The sequence below is a fragment of the Dipteris shenzhenensis genome, chromosome 29, assembly GCF_047967505.1.
Source record: "Dipteris shenzhenensis isolate YYH24624 ecotype China chromosome 29, Dip_SZ_1.0, whole genome shotgun sequence".
Classification (NCBI taxonomy): domain Eukaryota; kingdom Viridiplantae; phylum Streptophyta; class Polypodiopsida; order Gleicheniales; family Dipteridaceae; genus Dipteris; species Dipteris shenzhenensis.
The window spans coordinates 35,154,841-35,166,904 of NC_141624.1; positions in this window are offsets into that span (position 1 = coordinate 35,154,841).

Below are 12,064 nucleotides of genomic sequence, written 5' to 3' on the forward strand. Positions count from 1 at the left end.
GTGGACGGAAATATATATTTTTGGTGGTTTCTCTATCTGGTTGGTTCATTGTCTATTGAAAAGTCTGCACACCTATTGTATGCACATAAGTAAAGAAGTCTGTGATTCCACACCCACACCGCACACTGTGTGAGCTCCTGGGCATTACTATAAGTCTTCCGCTGCGTGTACCCTCTGTTGGGTATTTTCTAACATGGTATCAGAGCCCAAGTAGGAGGCTCACAGGTGTGGGAGCCTGAAGGCAGGGACTTTGCTGAAGAACGACCCTGATTCAGAAGCTCTAGGGAATCGACTTCCACGACTGGAGGATTGTGCCCTTGCGAGAAGGAGGGTGACTCAGGTTCAGTTAGGTGCGTTCAGAGTTCTGGTTTACTGAAATTGAGTTTGGTTGACTTTGCTTGTGGTATAAACAGCAGAGATGTCGACCTCTACAGCCTCTTCAGCCCCTGCTTTCCCTTCCTCCTTCCCCAGTTTTCTCTCTTTCACTATCCCTAATTTCAGAGAGTCTGGGAACTTGGACGGGACTAATTACCCGATCTGGAAAGTGAAGATTCGAAGTCATTTAGTGGCTTGGAAGTTGTGGAAGCTGACCACGGGAGAGGAGTCGAAGCCGGAGGACATGGTGGACAATAAAGGGGAGGTACTCATGGCAGTAGATAGAGAGGAGCTTGAAGCTTGGGAAGAAAGAGATGCCCATGCCCTGGCAATAAGCATAGGGACTACGGCGGACTCCGTTCCTCCGCATATCCAACTGGCCGAGACGTCAGTAGAGGCGTGGGCCACCTTGAAAGATCTGTACGAGACAGACAACACCTCCCGGATTGTGCTTCTTCAGCATCAACTCTACAATCTTGATACGGTACATAGCCATTTGACGAAGGTCAAGGTGGTGAGGGATCAGCTGGCAGCAATTGGTCAGAAGACAGACTCATGCCATTTGGCCTTGATGGTACCGAGGAGACTGCCTCGGAGTTTCAAGAGCTTTGTTACGGCTGTGACAGCAAGACAGAGGACCAAACCTCTGACGTTTGAGGAGTTGTGTCCATTACTGCTACAGGAGGAAGCTCGGGAGAAGCTCTACAATGAGGATAAAGATGACAAGGCGATGCTCGTGAAGGATTCCGCTGGCAAAGGAAAGGGCAAGCCTAACGGTGGCAAGTCCAAGAAAGACGACTCTGACGACAAGGGGACTTCGAAGAGAAAGCACAAGAAGAAGTGTTTCTATTGTGATACGTCCAGACATTTTGCAAAGGACTGCAAAAAGAAAAAGGCGGATCGTGGGGGAGGGAGACCTAGGGCAGGATGTGCCCAAGAGAGAAGAAAGAGAGGGGGCTGCCACATGGGCAGCACCTCACAGGATTGGAACCTGCAGATGGCGTCAGCATGGCGAGGGTAGTGGGCAGGTGAAGGGCCTGCAACAGACCCTGATGATGGCGCAGTACAGGCGGGTCAGGACAGCAGGAAGTACAGGGGTACGGCGCAGGACACGTGGCTGGGAAGAGGACCTGGCAGATATGGCAGGATGTGCAGGCCCAGATATGCAGCAGGAAATGTGGCTATCAGTGGACAGGAGGCAGGCCTTTTATAGGCTGGATACCGGCCTTGAATGGAGGGCCAAAGGACCCTGAATGTTTGGGGCAAAAGCCCTGGGGTGTGTGCCCTTTTAGGGCTGGACCAGCCACATCGGCCAGTCTGGTCGGCCAGTCTGTATTAGGCTGGTCGGTATTTTGCCAGCCCCCTTGGGGCCTATATAAAGAGGCCATTGGGCCTCATTCAATCATCACTTGGTGCAGCAGTTCAGGGAGCAGAAGGAGCAGCAGATTAGCCACTTGTGGGTCTCTATCCAGAAGGTGACAAGAGAGCTGTAGAGCTGCAGACCTAGCTCAGAGTGCTGCCCACCTAGGCTGGTGCAAAGACAGCAAGGTGGAAGGGATCTGGACGGAAAGTCTACAGAAGCTCCAGGTGGAGCACGCGGGCTCGAGTCTAGAGATAGCCAGCAGATAGGAGAAGGACCTTGTGGTAAGATCAGAGGACCACATCATTGGTGGGACTCTGGATCTGTCTCTTTTGTATTGTGTCCATATTTGTGGACGGAAATATATATTTTTGGTGGTTTCTCTATCTGGTTGGTTCATTGTCTATTGATGAGTGTGCACACCTATTGTATGCACATAAGTAAAGAAGTCTGTGATTCCACACCCACACCGCACACTGTGTGAGCTCCTGGGCATTACTATAAGTCTTCCGCTGCGTGTACCCTCTGTTGGGTATTTTCTAACAAAGAGACCATACGGGTTCAGTGGACCCATGTTCATTTAATGGAGTGCTGTAATTCTGCATGGCGGTCAGGTAAGGCTATTGAGGGCTAGGTCCTTGGTTATAGGAAGCTATTAGAAAGGAGCACCTTCATGGCAGTAGCCTTGTAGTGATTAGAGCACATACCTATGCCAATTGGTCATGGGGTCTGGTACACCTTGAAAGTTTCCACCCAATCTCTTGCTCAACCAAGCATAAATACATGGTCAGCTAGTTTGGCAGTGATTGCTGAAAAGTCCTCCAACGGACCAAGTTTGGGTGGTTCTTTGGATCTCTTACCGATGGAAGGTGGAGTCTATACTATTTTGCACGACGTGGCCTGATACTCAAGGTTTCCCTGGCTGTCATGCTATGACGAAAGCTCCAAAACACTCAAAAAGTACAATATCTTGCCTGATGCTGCCTGGCACCCAAGATTTCCCCAGCCATCTACAAAGAAAGCTCCAAAAGACTCAAACGTACTTTGGGTCCTCTGGTATAAAATCATGGTGATCTGGAAATTAATCTTCCAGATTTGCATTCAATTTCAGAAAGGGTCTTTCTCGTAGCCTTTATATAGGTGAGTGCTTGTCCAGTTGTATGGAGGCTTTTGTAGTCTTATTACTTTGCTTTAATTAATGCACACTGCAGTCCTCAATATCTCTTTTGATGCTCCATCGTGGTTAAGTCTATCATGCGTTCAAATACTAGCTTAGATAGCTTAGGGCCACTAGGGAGCACACAGTGACCTTGAGAAGGTTTTGTAGCTCATGAAAGGGCTGTGTTACAACTTTCAGGTGATGATCTCTTTACGGGAGGTTTGATGGGGATATTGGGCATCAAGGCTTTTTTCAGCCTCGATTTGCACTTTGTGCCAGTTTTGAATATGTGACTTAGAGCTCTTCCTGCCCTTGATCTACTCTCCATCCTCTCTTGTTGGATATAAATGGGGTCAATGCCCCTGTAAGCCCCAAATGAGGAGAGCTCAGGTGCTTGGTACCTAAAGATGTATAGGTAGATGCATCTGGAGTTAGGCTGAGGCTGCCATGTGGGCAGCAAGATGTCTGCCACATGGACAGCGGACAGAGACCCTTCTTGGTATTGATTTGGGGCAGCCACATGGGCCACCCTGGTCAGCAGATTTGGGCTGATAGTACATGGTCAATGGGCTGCCAGGACAGCACACAGGTCTGGTCAGCGGATCTAGCGCATGGAATGTATAGCAGCCACAGACGAAGTACTCCGCAGCAGAAGCATGATTGCTGACCTCCTTCTTGGGGTGTAAACGGCTTGGTCTTGAGTGTGGGTGACCTACTGTGGGTTGATGGTTTTACATATGTGCACTCACAACCCTAAGTTTTTTCTCTCCAAAAACAAAGTTTCAAAGCCTATATGACCTATTTTTACTTGAGCATCATCTTCTTCCATCCAATAATTTCTTCGACACAAGGCTATTTTTAGCACTTCCATGTATTCAAGAGTCAGGTCTCATCATGAGCCATCTTCATTGATGTCCATGGTTTTACTAAAGCATCAAAATTTTAAATTCCAAAAGCTTATAATTGGTTATTTTGTATCAAATTGCACATTTATGAAATATCTTGTCTTCACTAGAGTATGCTAGACTTAAACAAATATGCCATGTGGAAGTTTAAAATGAAAATATTGCGGATGTGGAGTGGTTTAGTGCCAAGACCATGTCGAGCTTTTTAAATGAAAAATATTATGGATGCTTGTGTGGAGTGATGTGTGGCTAAGATATAGAACAAATTATCTAATGAGAATAACACTTCGCCACCAATAAACTTGAAGAAGTGAACATAAAAGAAATAGCATTGAAGGGAATAGTAAAGCTTGTGGCTATGATGGTTGCAATGCACGTTCATTGATATTTGAATTGATATTTGACATCTTGATGTAAGGGAAGATATGTAGACCAACATTCAAATGCGCTAATGATATTAAACATGAATCTTGTAGCTTGAACCCAAAGCTCCAAGCAAGGAACTAGTCTAAAGTATTGTAAAAGAAGATAGGTTTCAAGAGAATTTATAATAAAAGATGATCTTTTGTTTTAGCACAAGCCAAGAAATGAGAGAAAATGGATTTTTTTTAAACACAATAATATTTTTTAATAGTCAAATAAGGGCAAGCAACAACTTCTTTTGTTGAATGTTGCTAATAAGTAATAGATGAATCTTTTAAAGTGCTATCAAGAGGAAGACAATATGCATACCATAATGATCAAAACAATGACGACTCTTGCACGACCATTTGGTCTAAGAACCACGGCTTACATAACATGTCACAAACAAAGCATTTTTTTGAGTTGAACCCAAAAGAACATGTATTTATTCTAAATGGTCAATCATACATACTAGATGCGATGTGGTTTGCAACTTGACAAAGTCACTAGAGATGCATTTAATATTTATTTTTAGCATTGCCTCGCTAGGGGCAAGCTATAGCAATGATTCAACTTGCATGTCTAAATGCGAAACCAATATTGTTTCTAATTTCGTGAAAGAAAGTTCCCCCCCCCTCTCTTTCTTGCTTGTCTAAAAGATGTTCGAAGACGGGGGTAATTCAAAGTGGAGCTGCATATGATAAGTCTAGCAGTTCATCGCAATTTGCTTCGCTTCATCAGCTACTAAGTGATTTTAATTGAGCACCTGCTTGTTTTTCCATGCATGCCAAATGACAACATTGTTGTTCGCCTTCGATGTAAAGCAATTGAGGATGGTGACCTTGAGTTGAAGCTTCCTTTGATGCCTGAGAGCTTGAATTTGAAATTGGAGTTCTTTGTTTGAATTTGCGCTCTCAAATAGGGCCCCTTTGGATTTTTGTACACACGTGCACATTGCGATTGGCTTTGCTCGACAATTGCTCTATTTGCATGAGCAAAGTGACCCCAAGATGATACACTGGTGACAATGATGTCAAGGGTGCCAATGTCTTGTTGGATGCAATGCATGAGATTGTGGTGTGTGATTTCAGGCTGGTAGAAAAGATCATGGATCACGGAGTCCCACTCGTTATAATCATGGTGTGAGGGACCTTTGGGGACGTCACTCCAATGCATTTGTACACTGGACTATGCTACTTTCCCTGATATCTACTCATATTAAAGGGCAGTGCGCCCGGTACGTTGTGCCTCTTGTCTTGTCTAGTTCTTATTCAATTGGCGGCATATGTCAATTTTAAGAAAATGAATGTCTTAGTGGAGATCCATAAAAGAAAATGATTTCTAGAGGATTTATAGTTTGGATAAACATTCGAGCTAATTATAGCCACATCGGCCAAAGAATACTTTGTTCCTGTGGAACAACATGCTCCAAGGAGTTGGTACTCAACTATTAATCAAAGGTACATGAACTTTGTCATTTGAAGATCTCTTTAGGGTCAGTATGTAGCTAGCGATGCTTATCCAATAGGAGTTGCAACTACATCCTTGCTGACCTAGGGCCAGTAATAAATTATTGCATCATTCTTTTCCCTTGTTGATTTTATTCTTGTGTTTTGAACGATTTTGTTTCTTGATTGTTTGTTTATTTTTTCTTACGCACCTTCTTCCTTTCTTCTTTATTTGTTGTTATCTCTCTCTTTTGTTTAATTGATGTATTGTAGTAAGCATTGGGTTTTTCCAAGAGACTCTGTTGGTCTTTAGAACCCAGTATAGCTGATTGTGCTTGGGCATTAATGACGACATAAGCATTCCTTTTCTTGCTAAGTATGTCCATCTTTTCTTTTTCAAAAACTTTTTGTTACGTCATTTTTAAATTTGGATTGTAGAACGACAAAAAAATGAATTTGTATGATTGGATATATTCTAGTCTTACAAAGGTGTGTGGGTGTGTGTGTCCCAAAAGGCATTTGAACTGTTTCAAATGTATTAACATGTTATTTAATTTATGAGATGCATGATGGTTGAAAGGAAATACTAAAAGCTAAATGAGAACTTAAATTCCATGAATAGAATCCCAATTCTATTTTGTACAATATTAGATCAATATTTTGTATAATATTAGATCAAAATAAGAATTTGTAAGCAAAAAGCTCAATACCAATTCTTGAAACATTATCGACACCATATTACAAGTATGATTTCCAGGTCATTAAGCAATGTGAATTTTACAATCACAATTCTATCTCAACAAAGGCAAAGTAATTTGTACACAAAATGTAAGCGTAGAAGATTCCAATCACTCTCTGAGTCTGTGCACGTTTGAGAATATCCATGAAAGGAGGAAAATTTGAACAGATGAACATGTAAACCCCTTTTCTCTTATATGGTGAAAGTAATGGAAACAATTGGGCTAGCAACCTATAAGGAAGATGCACTTCACCTAGAGAAGCCCACTATAGACAATAGAAGTTATTGAGCTACACAACAGTATTTTGGTACTAAAATAAGACACAATAATGCCCTTTTCTAAGGGGTTTGTAAAATTTTTGATATATTTAGAAGAAAAACTAAATGGAAATTTCTTTTACACAAACAAAATCAACATTGTTTTAAAAGGTAAAAGGAACACTAAGGGCATTGATTCAAGTCAAAAGTACAAGGCGTTATAGTTTTACAATTGCCAATTAGACCATGAAGCAAATAGTTGATAATTCAAGGAAAACATCCATTGCAAAATTCCTCTCACAATTAATGTTATTGGAACCTTATCGGAACAAACTCATAAGATCATTTATTTCAAACAACAAGCCACAAGGCAAAGTAATGGTTATCCCAAAATATAGTGTACGTATAGAGAATTCACAAATGGGTGCATTATATGACTTAAATTTTCGTGAAAAAAGTACCAAGTCTTGTTTAAGAGGTGAATGATGACAAAAATCCAAGCCAAATGGCCCCTCATTGTGTTGAAATTAATTAGACAAAAGTAGAGCAAAGTTATGATACTTTCACCCAAAAAAAGTTATAAATAAGATGACCGCCAAATGTGAATGGGTTTACAACACAATTAGATTCATAGTTAAAGGGTATGCATAAGAATGTGACATCAAAATGGGGGAAATTTTCTCTATTAGCTTTACTAACACTAAAGGATTTGCCTATCCATTAAATAGATGCTAAAAATACATTTTTCAATGGATATGTAGATGAAGGATCCATAAAGGGACAAAATAAAAAGCATACTCAAAATGAAAACATGGGGGATGTTTTTTGGAGATATTTTTTTGCAAACCGTGAAAAACATCGAATGAGTATATTCTCTCTCCTTGCTTCTCTCTCCTCTCTTCAGGACCCTTGTCAAGGCAATATGGCCTAAAACTCTATAGTCATGTGATTGTTATATTAGTCCTAGAAACAACATCACAATAATATTGTAAATTCATTGTTATATGCACCTACTCACCTTGCTTGTATGGTGTTGGGTACTCCACACATCAAGGATATCTCTCTTGCTCCTACACGAAGAGAATTTGGCTTGCATACGTGCACTCCATACTTTCGAGATAGTTTAGCACCTCACCAAACGTAATTGCAAAGCTCCTTGCACCATCTAATTACTATAAAAAAGGTTCATGTACGCCCTAAATCTTAAACTCACCATTGTTGTACACAATGCCATAAGCTCACAACAAAGTCACAAAGGCTATCAATACATGAGTCATGGTGAATTAAAAAGAGCCCTAAATTCCTCTCTCATCCAACTCCTCTCTTGACCTTTCCCCACAAGGTGGCACCCGTACTTTGCATCCTCTTAATTTTCTCCACACCTAACCAAAACCTATATAAGGTAAAGACATAGTCTCGCTACCATGGTGGTTCTAGATTCACATAATTGGCCTCAATAGATCTTTTCCACCATCCATTGCCTAAATGCTTTGTCTATTGTGATCATCCCCATGGTAACCATTGCCTCATCTCCCTCTACAACGATGGATAGAATACTAGCTTTCTTGTATGACCAACTAATTAGCACTCTAAATAATGCAATAGGAAAAGAAAGAGAATGATTATGAGGAAGAGAAAAAACAAGCCTCATAGGATAGAGCTTCAAAGACCCGATGATGGTTGTTGCCTGATTTGTCAATGATGAGAAAGAGACCTTTCACCATCCCATTAATTTAGATGAGCATCAAATGTCTCCTTCTCATTGGTTGGATTTGCAATGGCCAAGAATTTGTGGAATTTTAGTTGAAGGCTATCCTTGTCCTTCTTACAAGCTTTTGTGGGTGTGAGGGTCTCAACCTCTTGGGACTTGATGTACTCATGGTGACCTAATTATTTCTTTCTTAATGAAGGAATGCAGTAAAACATGACCTATTAATAAAGAGAAGTTATTGCAAATGAGTCTCTTCTGGAGAAATCATTTATTGGTCAAAGGACACGCACTAGGACCATGATGGTGACATTGTACCATGCATATGGGGCTCTCATCTCTCTCTTCGTCTCCCACTCCTAGTACTTCCTATCATAAGGTTAAGTTCTTGGGTTGGTTCTGACACCACCTGTTCAGTACTGAGTCGTGTAATAGTCATAGCTAGCTCCATTTCTCCTTCAATGTCTTCAATGAAATTACTCAAGAATAGATATTTTTCTACAACAATCTACTCGGCCTTCAATTTTTGCTTCATGTTTGGAGCCACCTGGAAAATATTAATCTCACCCATAGGAAGTATTTGTAGTTCCATTAATCATGACTCGACATCTTGAGTGAATGGATATGTAACTTCCAAATCCTTAGGCCAACAATTGCTTAAAATCTTTCGAGGATTTGCAGGAATGCAAACATCTTGGTTATCTATTTTGATGATCATTTTTTTCAAACCCCAATCATGCAGTACCTTTGCACTTTTAAGCCAAGGTCATCCCAATAGAATCAGATAGGCATGTTGCTCCATTGTGATTACAATAAAATTGACTATATAATAAATACCACCTTCCTATGCTTTGCCCTTCAAATCCCTGGAAAGTTTAGCAACAAACTCAAGCTACTCCAATCCATAAGTGTCACTCAATTAGCTCTTAGAGTCGTTGCAAGAGTGAATCCACATGAGAAGAAGGTGGAGAAGGGAGGGGAGAAGGAAGAGGAAGCGGGAGAGGGGATGGGAAGCAAGAGACAAGAGAAGGGGAAGGGGGATGAGTGGCATTCACTAAAGGTATGAATCAAGAAGAACACAATACAACTCTTGTAAAAAGAGAGAGCTTCTATTCCTCAAAACTTGCATCGAAGAAGTGAAGACCAAAGTCAAAATTTTGGCCTTTTAGACATGTTATCTTTTGAAGGGAGGGCCAATCCTATGCTCTCACCCTCTTCCTATCTTTTCAACTCTCTTGTTCCTAGTAATTACAATCCTCTTGGGCTGCTCAAAGGAAATTCTTAACAATATGTGTGAGCCATTGCACATATTTACAAGAGTATGTGGAAAGGCATAAAATGTGACAATGTTAACCAAGGCACAGTTAACTCTGTGTGTGTGTGTGTGTGTGTGTGTGTGTGTGAGAGAGAGAGAGAGAGAGAGAGAGAGAGAGAGAGAGAGAGAGAATGTGTGTGTGTGTGTGTGTGTGTGTGTGTGTACCCACCTTTACCATGGTCCACACACCTAAAAAGTAAGAGAGTGGGCCCCTACCATTTAAGATTTGGGGTCCACTTGTCATAAGGTCTTTAGACATCGTAAAGAAGTAACAAAAAGTATATAAAGCTATTGGATTCTTCTCCAATTGGAGATATCACTTCATCTCTAGTAGGAGATGCTTCTAAAATATCGTTTTAATATAGTGAAACAAAGTGGGAGACGGTGATATCATAATCTTTGGAAAATGATGTAATGCTTGTGGTATGAAGGCCCTGCTAGAAACAATTCCTAAAGAGCAAGAGGAACTCCCCCAGATCAGGTTGAGTGTGCCCCAAAAAGTGGTAGAAAACCTCGACGTGGGTGAGCAAGTGTCACGCGAGTCTTAGTTTGACATTTGGAGTGCATTGAAGGATTTATTGATCAATCTGTCAGTGAAGAAACTATTGGATCGGGGTCCCAACCTTCCGCTAGTAGCTCTGTCACCATGTTAGTGTTCCAGTTCTATCGGTAGTACTAGTCTAGCCCATGTGCATCATAGGACCGTCTAGAACCAGTCTAATGTCTAGCCCATGTGCATCATAGGACCGTCTAGAACCAGTCTAATGGTGGTGCCACTTAGCCAAAACTACCATCGACAACCAAAAGCACTAATTTATGACAAAAACATTGCAGTAATTATAGTGGCACTAAAGGGCCAAGTGATTTTGAGTGCATTGCTCAATGGAAATTCAGGGGTCAGCATAATATCTGATGATATGTGTAGACGTTTTGGATTCTTCGGATGGAGCCAGTGCCATTCATGGTTAGGATGGTGGATCAATGGCATGTATAATCAATGAGCCTCCTCCACACTGTTTTGATTATAGTGGCGAACCTAATATTCATGGTTGCCATCGTCATTCTTCGGATGGAAGACATCAAACAATAGTGCCTAGTTGATATTGCTCGGTAGGCTGTTGTTGTGGCAAGCATGCGTTAAACAAGACTGGCATTATGACTGGATCATAATCTGGTAAGGTAAGAAATAGATGAAGCTATCCATCAAGGTGAGAAGGCCAATTCACACACGGGTCCACCCATAAGTAACTGAGGGAGTCAACATGATCAAAGGACTTGATGACGATGAAGAGGAGTTCCTTTGGAACAACCCTAACATTGTTACTCTCTTTGAGGTGGACATAGTTTCCATACTAGACAAGTACCACTTCTCTCAAGAAAGACTGCGGCTAGATAGTGATCTACCCGTTGAGGATGATCCAAATCTGTTACTGAAAGTAGTCAAAGATATCTTGACCGATATCATGAACCTCATTCAAGAAGAACAAGATTCCGATGGGGAATTGCAACACTCTCAAAGGGTGATTGAGGATGCCCTAATGGACCTTAACTTTGGCAGTGAGAATGACCCATGAATGGTCTGCGTTAGCACCCAGATCAGCCCCAAGTTCGGGATGGAACTGCAAGACCTCCTTGGGAAATTTGTCAATGTCTTAGCATGGAGCTATACAAATATGAAGGGTATTGACTGTGTCAGTTTTATTAGCAAAGGATTGTCCTTAAGGACGGTGCCAAACCGATCCAAAAATAGCATTATCAGATGAACCTAAAATATGTGAAATGGGTCAAGGAAGATATTGATAAATTACTGCAAGTTGGGATTCATATACCCCATTAACAATGCAAGCTAGATCTCCTCGGTTGAAATTGTACTCAAGAAGAAGAACAAGTTGTGGATTTGCATGGATTACCACAAGCTCAACGCCATAACCATGACTGATCCATTCCCTCTCCCTTTCACAGAATCCACGTTGGATGCTATCGCTTGGCATGAAATGTACTCATTCGAGTCTAGCACATATAAAAATGGCATTCATCACCCGAATGGATGGTCTTCATGCACCAATCAGTGAGACTGCATGACTCGCATCGGAATACAAGCTGGTAGAGAGTGGAATTCCTTCCCCCTATTAAATTTTCCCTATTTCCCTATTTTTCTATCTTTTCTATTTCTCTAATTGCCCTATTTTTCTATTTTCATATTTTTCCCTATTTTCTTATTTCCCTAATCTCCCTAATCTCCTATTTTTCTAAGTTTCCCTAATTTTCCTATTTTTCTAATTTCCCTATTTTTCCTATTCTCCTAATTTCCCTATTTTCTTATTTTCCCTATGTTCCCCTAAATTTCCCTTTGTCTTTTAACTAAGCCTAAAAGAAACTAGCCCTATTTTTTATT